The sequence below is a fragment of the Crinia signifera genome, chromosome 2 (assembly GCF_055691185.1).
Source record: "Crinia signifera chromosome 2, ASM5569118v1, whole genome shotgun sequence".
NCBI classification, from domain to species: Eukaryota; Metazoa; Chordata; class Amphibia; order Anura; family Myobatrachidae; genus Crinia; species Crinia signifera.
This window is the reverse complement of record NC_139218.1, coordinates 20861361-20874146: the sequence shown is the minus strand read 5'-3', so window position 1 is coordinate 20874146 and position 12786 is coordinate 20861361. Positions and strand designations below refer to the sequence as shown.

General features: G+C 46.4%; 1 protein-coding gene across 1 annotated transcript in view; it reads left to right on the top strand.

Moving 5' to 3' along the window:
- Positions 1-1061: 1061 nt before the first annotated feature.
- KCNJ15 (potassium inwardly rectifying channel subfamily J member 15) overlaps positions 1062-12786 on the top strand; it is a 55004-nt gene continuing 43279 nt past the window's right edge. Inside the window, exon 1 of the mRNA XM_083171700.1 lies at positions 1062-1258. The gene's annotated coding sequence lies outside the window, so the exon portion shown is untranslated. The remainder of the gene's footprint in view (positions 1259-12786) is intronic.

The window sequence follows — 12786 nt, the reverse complement described above, 5'->3', positions numbered from 1 at the left end:
CTGATGTGGCCCATATGAGCTGTAGTTTACAATAAAATGCATTTTAAATTTATTGGTCGCATCTGAAAACTGTCATATCTGAAATCTAAGGGGCCTATTTATCAAATAATATTTGCAGCCCATCCCCCCAAAACACCCTTTTATGGGTTATGCCCCAAATACTAAGGATCCCCTGAATGTACTCAATAGAGACTGCAGAAGATATCTCCATATCTGCCGCGGTCCTTCAATTTCCGACAGCAGCCGCCGTTCCCTTCTGCATTTTTCTGGTTTACCGTGTTAAAAGCAGACAGCCCACGAGTCTGCCCATAGGGGAAGTGCATCAAGTCTTGGAGAGAGAAAAGATTTCCAAATCCACCAATCAGAGTCTAAGGGGCCTACAAACGATGAGATTTGCTGAGCGCTCTGACTGATGCTAGATTGCTCAGCGCTGCACGGCGATTGCTCAGCGATGTGTGCTGAGCGATCTGTCAGGGCCGGTGTTCTCGGTGAGAACACTGACCCTGACTGGTGATTAACTTTATATATCCAGTATCGACAACGGGATAGCGGCGGGCATCACTATCGCGATACCCCTACACACAGAGAGATGTAGGGGCATTATCTAGTGAGATCTCCTAAATATGCCCAGAAATCGGCCCGTATGTCAGCCCCGCATCTATCACTCCATAGTCTGTGCTAGAAAAGTCGATAGGTTGCTTGCATCATTTCCCCAATTATGTCTCCAATTTTTGAAACACCTCCCCCTATGTCTTAAGCCAGTCATTCATTAACTTAGGCGATTTGTTGCCTTTGATATGCAAAACAGTAAAGTTGACTCGGTGCAGTATCCTGAGAGTTACAAATTGCTGCAACACAGTCCAAGATCACCCACATGCCTATTTCCTTCCAGGCAGGTGTGTGCTCCCGTCTGTCTGTCTGTCTGTCTGTCTGTCTGTCTGCCTGCCTGTGTGTGGTTCAGCTGGGTGTTGATTACAGTGGTGCAATTCCATAATATAACAAGTGCAGTGCTGGGGATTTTCTGGAGCCTTGCTGCTGACATCACTGGGAGACTTCTCAGATTCCTCTGCTCTACTGTATTGCTGCTGCTCAGACAGCCAGGTACAGGACTTCTACTCCTCAGGCTTGAGCTGACTTGTTCCTGGCTGAGTGAGGAGTGAGGTGCTGCAGACCCAGAGTCACCTCTCTGCTGTGTGTGTGTGGTGCAAGTCATGGCTTAAGAGCTGCTCAGGGCTGTGTACAGCGGGAGCTCTGTCAGGTAAGACTTGGCATTACTTTATAAAAGTTTACTAAGTGCTTCCATTTATATACTGTATTGGCTTGTTGTGACTTTTAGGTGATCAGAGGCTACAGTACTGTATGTATACATAACACCACTTAACAATCTCACAAGTGACACAAAACATTTCTAACAAAAGTGTAAACAATGATTTCGGTAACAGCCTTTGTAGGGGCAACATGTACTGTAACTGTAACATGATCATCGCTTCACCTGTTCGTCTTGTATTTGCATTTCTTGCAGTTTCTAAGCAAGTTGGAAAACATTTCTTTTGTGGCGTGAAATGTAAAAGGGGTTAAAAAACTGAAGTATGTTTACAGTACAGACACAAAGGTGACACCACTGGGGACCTTAGTCCTGCAGGTACAAATAAGTCAGGATACAAAGGTGCAGGTTGCTGCATCGTAAGATCACAGCTGACAGAGGCAAACTCAGCTGCACATGTGTACAAACTGCATAGACAGAGATTATATAGCGGTACAGTATGTATAGGCACTGTATGTGCATGCAGAACACTATATACAGTATGTTACATATGTATATATTATTCTTATTATTATTATATATATAATGATATTGCTCAGTGTCCCGGGATAGTTGCTGATAAAAATGAGAAACTGCCTGCAGAAGCATTATCCCGGGGTCACCCCGTACACACGGGAATATGGTCGCTCCGTACGTGTGTACGGGGTTATATATGTCTAGTGCCCGTGAGTCTCTGGTCGGTGTAATGGTTAGCATTACTGCCTCACAGCGCTGAGGTCATGGGTTCAATTCCCACCTTGGCCCTAACTGTGCGGAGTTTGTATATTCTCCCCGTGCTTGCGTGGGTTTCCTCCGGGTACTCCGGTTTCCTCCCACAATCCCAAAAATATACTTGTAGGCTATTTGGCTCCCAACAAAAAATTAACCCTAGAATGTCTGTGTGTGCGTGTACATGTGGTAGGGAATATAGATTGTAAGCTCCACTGATGGGAATGTGCAAATATTCTCTGTAAAGTGCTGCGGAATATGTGTGCGCTATATAAGAAACTGCTAATAAATAAATAAATAAATAAATAAATATATATATATATATATATATATATATACAGCACCTAGAACTTCACATTTCACAATGCCAGACTTCTTTTCAGCTGCTTTGTGCTGTGAGCTACCGTATTATTGTTCTAGATGACTGTTAAGGTTTCTTTCAGTTATTTTCTCAATCCCACCACATCCTGACACCTCCTTACATGCAATAAATCCATGTTGTAATAATTGTGAAGCAATGTAAGACGCAGAATGTTCCTCTTTGGCCAACATAACACTGTCATGCGATGGTAGTAATAATGCCCATTAACAGACTTGTGGGAATGGGGTAATAAATATGAAGCGGGGGTCGTTGGACAACAGGGTGATCCTGGGTACTAGGGATGCCAATCCCGGGGCATTTTTTCAATCCCGGGATTCGGGATTGAAAAATGCTCAATCCCGGGATTCCCGGGATCCCGGGATTGGCTTCCCTAATTGTGGGGGCACATGGGGAGCACACAGAGGAGGAGAGAGATACAGTACTAGAGTCCCCCTGACTGCTGGGAATCCGGTAAATACCTGCAATCACCTTGGGGCGCCCGAGCGCTGGGTGGGTGGGTGGGTGGCAGGGAGCGCTGGGCGCCGGTGAGCGCTTTGCCGGCCGTGAGTGCATTTGGCCGGCCGTCCGTCAGCGCTGGGCGGGTGGGCGGGCATTTGGCCGGGAGCGCTGGGCGGGCAGCCGTGGATGTGCGGCTGTGCCCTGCGCAGCGTGACCTCGCAGCGTGACCTCGTCACGCTGCGCACTGCGGGGTATGGGAGAAGCCGGGCAGCGTCTGAGTGCTCAGACGCTGCCCGGCATTAAACTGCGCATGCGCAGTTTAATCCCGAAATCCCGGGATTGGAAATTCCAATCCCGGGATTGAAATCCCGGCGTTTTGGGGGCCAAATCCCGGGATCCCGCCGATCCCGATCCCGGGATTGGCCACCCTACTGGGTACACATCCTAATCAGGTAACCTAAGCTCATCCCCAGGTTAGACTTTGTCTTCTTCTTTTCTCTAGGGCTGGGGAACTGATTGCTGTCAGATACTTAGGGGGGAATTTACTAAGATGAGAGTTTCCCATGGGATGTTGCTATGGGAAACCAATCAAAATCTACTTATTTATTTAGCACCTTCTAGATGAAGATAGTATATAGTAGTATCTGATTGGTTGACCAACATCCCATCTGACATTGAACTCCCATCTTAGTAAATGTCTCCCTTAGTACTTTATTATGTTTATCTGTATTACCCTTATCTATTATGATTGAAATGTCTAAATATAATTTGTTTTCCCTGTTATTATGTAGGTCATAAATTGTAGGTGACTCATTGGATACAGTCATGCAGACAGTGTAGTCTTGTTTATTACATACAGTAATAACAATGGCCCTTATTCTGGTTCACTCTCAGAGGCAAATTCCTTCTCAAATGGACAAAACCATGTGCACTGCAGGTGGGGCAGATGTTACTTGTGCAGAGTTAGATTTGGGTGGGGTTTTTCTTCAAAGTGAGATCTATATTGCAGTGTAGAAATAAAGCAGCCAGTATTTACCCTGCACAGAAACAAAATAACTCACCCAAATCTAACTCTCTCTGCACATGTTACATCTGCCCCACCTGCAGTGCACATGGTTTTGTCCATATGAGAAGGAATTTGCCTCTCAGAGTGAACCAGAATAAGGCCCAATGTACTGTATATGGCATTAGGTATTTTTGCTTTATTAGACAGGAACTATTAACACTTCCGTTATATCTCTTGTGCTACACAAATCTCAGATAAATCCCAGCTTATACGGCTGATCCTAAAGTTGACACAGTTGTGCAAAACAGTTGTGTATGGAGATAAGAAGTGTTTGGAATTTGTCCATGTCGTGCACATGTAGAGCCAAGATTTGTGTACATTCACTGAAGTCTATGCTATGGGCCTGATTCTGGTTCACTTGCAAAAGCAAACGCTCTCTCTAATGGACACAACCATGTGCACTGCAGGGGGGCAGATGTAACATGTGCAGAGAGAGTTAGATTTGGGTGAGTTATTCTGTGCAGGGTAAATACTGGCTGCTTTATTTGTACACTGCAATATAGATATCAGTTTGCAGTAAAACCCCACCCAAATCTAACTCTCTCTACACGTGTTACATCTGCCCCATCTGCAGTGCAGCATGTTTTTTTTTCCATTAGAGAGAGAATTTGCTTTTGTAAGTGAACCAGAATCAGTCCCTATATGTCATTAGGGTGCCGGATGACTACCCGACAGAGGAGATCCTGACGGTCAGTATCTTGACATTGGAATCCCAACTGCCGGTGCTCCGACAGGGGGATCCCGACTCACAGATACTGACAGTCAGGATCACCCGTGTCGGACCGCCATCATTTAGAGGTCAGTCTCTTCCACGCTACACATTTGTCACTGTAGCCGGGGTGGTGAGACAGGAAGCCTGTGGGCCAGAGGCAGCATCCCCAACCATCTAATGGTTTAGCTGTGTGGACTTTGGTGTCTTCTGATTGTTTGTATAGGATACTGTATGTCACATTGGATGCATTTCTCTGACACGTTCTCCTGAAGATCTGTAGGAAGTTGTTCTACAGGGTTATGGGTCATTGGCTTGATCCAATTTAGGTCGACATGCATTGGATAGACCACTGAGGGTCAACAGGGCTTAGGTCAACACCTGAAATAGGTCGACATGGCTAAGATGGAAGCATTAGGTGACAATGGGAAGGTTGACCGTCAAAGGTCGACTGGGCAGACAGTAAAAAAAGTTATTTGCAAAGTCCTGGAGTGACGTCCCTTTTATCAATATCTATACCAGAGGAGCCAGGACAGGCACCCGGGCTAGTACCGTACAGCATAATTGCTAGTAGTGCCAGAACCCCCCCCCCCCCCAATTATATATATATCAGTGAGCCCTGCTGTGAACACTATCTTAAGATAGCATTATTATCACAGGGCTCACTGCAGTGCAGTTTTTTAGCAAATTTGTCCAGATAACATTTCCCATGATAAGTATGGGAAATGCGATCTGGTTACTAAAAAAACTGTGAATGAAAGGATTTGGAGCAGTCTTACTGCTCCAAAAGCCCTTTAATACATTCAGGTGTTTCAAATTATTTTGGTAAAAATAGTGTTAATAAATCGCTGAGTACATCTACTCCTGATTGTTGCCTAGAGTTTGGAGTGCTAATTGTTTATTGTTGCTATGGCTATGACAGCTTAACAACATTATTTGATACAATCTTTTTCTAACATGTAAAAGCCGCGCAAGGCAAGAAACTGTAAGTAGCGGCGCCGATAGTAATGCAGAGCCCTAATGCGGGGACAGAGATTCACAGCCGCTCTCTCCCTGAATGTGATAATTGATACATCCGTGCTATATATCGTAAATGATCGCATTGTGAGTTGGGCCGATATTATCACATATGCTGATGGTGATAAATCGGCCACTTATTTTTTACGGCTGACAGTGTGGATGACAGCCGGTCATCATGATGACGTAATAATGTTAGGCCTATATATAATTATGTAGCTGTAATCCCATCTGCATGATGATTGACCTCACCCTGGGCTCAGTATGTCAGGAGCAATCTGCATATGTCTAGTCTAGAACCCTAAGCTAACAAGATGTAAATATTTTTCTGCGTATTGAGAAATGGTGACAATGACATCCGTCATTAAGCTTGATCTTGTGTCATTTACATATGTTGCATAATTGTTGTATAAACATTTAATAATAATAATTTAAAAAAATTCTGTTAATACGTCTGGAGTAATCTGAGGACAACCCTAGTTGCGTAGATCTCCAGCAAGCAGCATGCATCAATTTTGCTCTTGTTCTACCACAAGTCCCAGTATGTCCTCCAATCATAGGCTGTAATGCCATTTTGTACACCAGAATGCCTGATCAATATAGCTCATTGATCCTTTTGTGTTGTTTATTGTCTCATTTTCCTGGGATACAAAAGGTCAAAACAAAACAATGCAGTCAATGAATTCTTATTGGCTCCGATGTCTTCTTGTTGGAATCCACTGAAAGTCCTTTAAGGACAGTGGGCCCTTTTTTTTTATCACAATATACAATTCTAAGATTGTAAGCTTGTGAGCAGGGCCCTCCTACCTTTTTCAACTGTCTGTAAATACCCAGTTTGTTGTTTGCGCTATATAAGAAAAAATATATATTTTGAATAAATTAACAATTATAAAATTAATATTGTCAAGTGTGTTCCTCTTGCCAGCTAAGGGCTACAATAAGACCCCATTCTAACATAAAGAGGAAGGCGGTGGGATAGAGTAATGCTGTCACGCTGCTTCCTGTTTCGGTTGCCCATTGCAAACTGCACGTGTGGCTAAGTACTCCTCTCCACTGAGGGGAAGTACCGCCAGTGACCACTAGAGGCCAATCTAGCGACCATATTACTCGGTAACAGAAAATGAAAGCAAAATGATCTGTTCAAACTTCCTGTATATGGAGAGAGGTAGCTGTGAAGACGGAGATTGGAGGTAGGAGCAGATAGGGACTAAAGGCCCCCATACACTAGGGCAATTTATCTGAGGCTTGAAATTGCATCAGATTTCTCTTGAACTACCTGGCAGCTTCCCAGGAGTCCTCCATGTCAGACTTTGTACTTGAGGGCTTATGTCACATAAGATATATCATACCTCCCAACTGTCCCGCTTTTCACGGGAACATCACGGATTTGTGGAACGTTCCTGTGTCCCACCCGGGGCCGGCAGTGTCTTGCGGCTAAGTAGTGTCATTGAAAGCTATGTAGAAGAGGCTAGTAGCTACCCTACCTATGGTGCCACAGTCCGACCGTTTATCGCACAAAGCCAGCAAAGACATAGGCACTGCCCAGGTGTTGGTAGAGAGGGCCTCTGACGTCAGAGCCATCGCAGCACCATAAATACGAACCATAGAGAATGTGGCAGCTTAGTAAATGTGCTGTATTCTCCATTCGTATTTTCGTCCGATCCCAGTTGTACACGTCCGCACATGTGATCAGCCTTCTTAGTAAATCTCCCCTCCCACTGCTGGATTCGGCCGGTAATTCATCAAAAAATACGACTGGAAAATACTCCTCATTTTCCAGTGATATTTGGCTAAAGCCTGCACAAATCAGTCAGATCTGTGAGATGCTTCTCTGTGTAATAAAATAGAAAAATAAATAAATATTATTTTTTTTTAAAAGTGCCATGGGGTCCCCCGTCTGGCTATAACCAGCCTCGGCTCATTGAGCCGGCCATGGTTACAGAAATACAGGGCGAGGGACGGGGACTGGGGTCCCCCAGCTGCTGCTGCCCCCGCCATGCTGGGAGGGAGGAGGAGGGAGCAGCAGGCAGGGAGGGAACAGAGAGGACTCGCAGTGCCGATGCATCGAGCGGACATCAGTGGTGCGGCGATGACCTGGTGACCCGACAGATTTCTCTGGCGGGAGGTGCGACCGAGGAGGGGCGATGCAATTCGCACGGGAACAAGCATTGCAGTGCCCCTCTTGTCATGTATATGCAAACTGGGCACTGTACATGTGATTTATTGCTTAAAATCGCATGCAAATTGCCTGAATTGCATGTACATCACTTTAGTGTATGGGAGCCTTAAGCCTTTTAACTACATTAGTTACTATATAACGGGCAATGCCACATGAGATGGCATTACCCATCAGGGCAGTGGCGTAAATAGATACATGTGGACCCCATAGCAAAAGTTTGTAAGGGCCCCTATTTATCACCTAATGCTGAAAAATGTGTACAGCACATGATACTTTGACAGGCAAAGAAGGCCCCCTTTTAGCTCTGGGCCCCATAGCAGCGGCACCCCCTGCACCTATGGTAGTTATGCCCTTGCATCAGGGCCAAGTTCCAGAAAATCACAGAAGTACCCATAAAAACCTATGCAGGCTACATTTGTGGTTGGACACATCAGATGTTGGAGCATACTTGCCTACTTTAATTGTCTCCTCTCTGCAGCTTTTTCTAGGGGGCAGTGCTTAATAATGGCCCCCATTAAGCCCTGCCTCCATTCCGGTAAATGCTGCGATTTGAGGCTCTTCGGGGAGGGGGTGGTACTAACTGATGTGATTTACATAATTTTAGCCCCTCCCCAAAGGGCCACAAATGCCAGCAGTTGACCTGCAGAGGGAGGGGAGTATTGCCCACCCTTCCAGGAGACGGGAGGGGGACCTGATATGTGGGACCCTCCCGGCCATTCTGGGAGGGTGGGTAAGTATCTGCTGGAAGTCCTCCATCCCACAAATCATGATAAATAGGCCCCAGAATCAGATAACCTAATGACCGTGCCCCAAGCTTCCTTGCACCAAAGGCTGCTGCCTCCGTTGGCGACCTATGACCTCAGGCTCCCTCACGCCTCGTTATATGACTCCGGAATGCATGATATTATAGACTCAATGTACTGGAAGTGCTTCTTTACTACAGCTCATTAAATAAATACGTCTATTAACCTCATTAAATAAAGAACTATATTCTGAAGTACAGAGTGACATGAATCTATCAACATAATCTCCCTTTATAATGTTGTGTGTATTGCGTCATTGTTATGTTTGTATTAATTTGAATGTTTGCGTTTTATATTATGATGTATCTACTCTTTGTTGCCACAGCCCAGTACTACAGTGTTTCACTTTTACTGTGGCCAAAGGTTCAAAGATTGAGTTATTTTTTTTTTATGAGGCTTCATTTGTCTTAAGTGTTCAGGTGACCGTACACGTAGCAGTTCCATAAACTCTGTTTGCCGAAAACATCAGAAGTTACTTTCTCTGAAGTCTCTCTAGGACCCAGGAGACGTCTCAAGGTTGTCTCCTTCTGTCTTCTCACCAACCAGTCCAGCTGTACTCAAGCACCATAAACCATTGATCCTCTGAAGCTCTGTCCCTCCAGCCCTCTCCATCTACCTTCTAGATTGTGAGCTGTGTTGCTTAGCCCAGTGATGGCAGCACTTGATTCTGGCTGGGGGCTGCAGCACAGTCTAAAATTCAAATAGGGGAGCCACACCCACTGCCAGGAGAATGGCAGTTGGTGGCATTTGCTTTGCCTCCCCTATTTGAATTTTGAACTGTGCTGCAGCCCCTCCTCTGGAGCCGCCATTGGTCGCATTCACTGCCGATGTTGGACACCGTGGAGTGATTATATTTCTTGTACTCGTGCATCGATGTTGCACTCCGTGTGCATCCTCATAGCGTGTGCACCGAGTCATAGTTGCTGTTGAGGCACACAGAGACACGGGGTCTCAGAAATTTGATAACGATGGCCCTTATTCTGGTTGGTGCGGTAATATCCGCGTGCGTTCGTGCCGCCGATGTTTTGTGTCTGCGCATGTGCAGAGGCGTCTTTGCGCATGTGCGAGCGGGGCGTACGGCCAAATCCCGCATGAAATGTGAACACTCCGAACAGGGGGTGGAGAGGGGCGTGAAGGGCTATTTGGGCTCATTACCATATGCATACGCCCCGCGTTTCATGGGCGTTCCCATGCAAATGCTGGGCGTACGTATGGTAATGCAGTCGTGACGCACGTGTAGGGGGCGGACATATGACATCGCCGGATGTCAGCTGCCCGCCCAGATCCCTGCTTTTGCACGGAAAAATGTCCATGTGGTCTGAGGTTGCGGGAGCTGGTGGACCACTCGGTCCTGCATTCGATGGTCTGCGACCATCGAATGATGGGGGAGGTTCCCTGAGATGGAGGAGGCGTATTCCATGAAAAATACACGTGCGGTCCGTTCGGCCAGCTTCTTAACGCGTACGGACGGAGTTGGCGATCCGTATGGAAGGCGGTGTTTCGCACGCACGGTCCTTTCCGCATATTCGGATCCGGCCGCACCGATCAGAATAAGGCCCAATGTCTTGAGCGTTTCTAGGAGGTGACAGGCAGGTGGCTTAATGGCGGCACGGAGATGGCGCAACCTGTACTGACAGTGTCACGGGCATATCGGGATTCTATATTAATGTATTTGTATTTTTGATGTTGCACATTATTTTTGTCATTATATATACCAAATCCAGCATCCCACCTACTGCCAGGCGCCGGCATCCCGACATCAATGAGGATGCTGGTGCCGAAATCCCAAATGCCAGGATGACGATTGTAGGTATGCCAGGGCGAGTTAGGGTTGGGCCGGGGGAAAGGGGGACGTTAGGGGGGTTAGGTTTAGGCAGTAGGTGGGACTGAGGGTTATGCTGTAGAGGGGGATACGGTTAAGGTAAGGTTGCAAGGAGTGAGAGTTAGACATATAGAAGAGTTAGGTGGAGAGAGAAAGGGGATGATTTGTGTAGCTGAAAATAACCTTTTTATGTAAAGGACACAAATGAATAAGGGCCCTGGGTCCCGTATTCCTTGATTCTGTTTGGCAGGACCGATGGAATATCCCAAAACATGAACGTCCCACTTACTCGGGATTGTGGCGTGCCTCCTCCTTGGCTAGGGTCAGGCGTATCACATTCAGGGGTAATTTCTAAGTACAAACCAGGTCTTTATATTACACAACAAAACATCAGACAGTTATAAAGGGATTAGCCTGCCTGCAGTCTCGGAAACCCCGCTGCATTGTGGGAATGTATATACACCATTCTCTCATCCATTGTGATAAGATTACCTGAGAACACTACAAATCTGTATGTATGTCCGTCCATACCTGGCCTCTCTTACTGCTGCAAGTTGCAGACCGTCTTGGCTCGCTGGAACTTGTAGTTCGAAGTCAGCCGGAGTCTGAGAGCCACGGTTTTCCCGGACTGAGCAGTGTAATGTGTCTTAAGTTGAGCTGGAGGTGCTGACAGATGGAAGAAAATTGCTTCCACTGACAAAGTGCTATTTCCTGTTGCTCTTTCCATTCCCCGTGTAAATATAATCGGCAGACTGTATTCCTTGGAACCAGGTAGAGACGATTTCTTTGAAGTACCAGACTTTTATAACCCAGACCGGCCAATAAAAGCATATTCTCTATTATTTTCATAAGGAGCACCGGAGATGTGAACCGCATACTACGCAAATTAGATTGTTTTTACTTTTTTTTTGTTTTAATTCACCCACTGAAATCCTCCAGTTCTCCATCTTTCTTTGAGGCTCCAATTAATATGTTTAATTTTTATGCCACTCCACCCGAAAAAGGGCTAATTAAATTGTTAAAGCCAAAAATGTATTTCTGTCAGATTAAAAGCCTTTATATGTCAAGCGTTTAAAAATCTGCCTCTCTGGCTTTAGCACTTGTGGTTGCAGGACTAGGCCGCAGGGTAGGCCTGAGATGGGCTTTTTATGCAAGCGTTTCAGTTCTGCTTTCCCCTCACTCCTGACACAGAAGCAGCTGCACAAGCTTGTCATATAAATGACACGTTTCCACATATATAACTGAATATACAGTGTACATGTGGTATATCTTACTCTCTCTGTTATCAGTGTGCCCTACTTTGGTTGCAATAAAGTTTATTTACTGAATTTAAAAGTTCTGGAGCAGGATGTTCTAACCTCCGCCGCCACTTACCGCCCCCGTCTGTCGCCTACCGCAATGATACTAATCGCATATTCTCTAACATATGTGATTAGTATAGCAACGGGCAGCTCTTGCAATGAGAGCTGCCCTTTGCGAAGCAGCCAGCAGAGGGTGAGCGGGTCCCCAGTGGCTCACCCTCGCTCCCTTTCCTGGCTGCTGCGGGTGAGCTCCGCCTCCTCCTCCCTGCACCTGGAAGAGGATGTACAGTGCAGGGAGGAGGAGGTCACTGGTCCGGGCAGCAGAGCACTGTGGAGGAGGGGTCGGCGGGGATCGGTGCAGGGCGGCGCTGGGTCGCGTTAAGAATCCCATATACTTTTACTGGCGATACTCCCCGCAGCGAAAACCTGGCGTGCGGGTTTTCTTGCATATCAAAATGCGGTAAAAACCCTGTTATCGTTACTGCAAATTTCCGTTAGAGCATTCCGTCCCTGGTCTGTGGGCCAGACTAGTTTACAACCCCAAGGGCGTTTACATGAACCTTCCCAGTTGCGCTATCAATAACTGGGGGCTTGTGCAGCGAGTATACGGGCAGCCGGCAGATCACCGGTACACACAGCATGATGCACCTTTATATCAGCCATTAGCTGTACTACACAGCCGACGCGATATGACCTGTGAATGGCGCAATTCACAGACATATCTCTGGTACATACTGGCCGATGGACCAGCGATATATCAGTCAGTGTGTACCCAGCATATGATAACAAAATAGTAGGTGAGTGTTTCCCAACCTGGGGTACTAGTACCCCTGGGGGTACTCTGCAGGCTGGTTGGGGGTATTTAAAAATAATATTGGTAACGGTGGAAAAGAAGTCCCCCATTCCCATGGAGACAAACCACATTGCGTCACTTCCCATTCCGTCGGCAGCGTCATCAGCATCTTCTACCAGCGATCTACTGGGAGCTCCCTGGACTGCCCTCTGACATCAGCAATCGTCTACCCCGTGGGTACTCA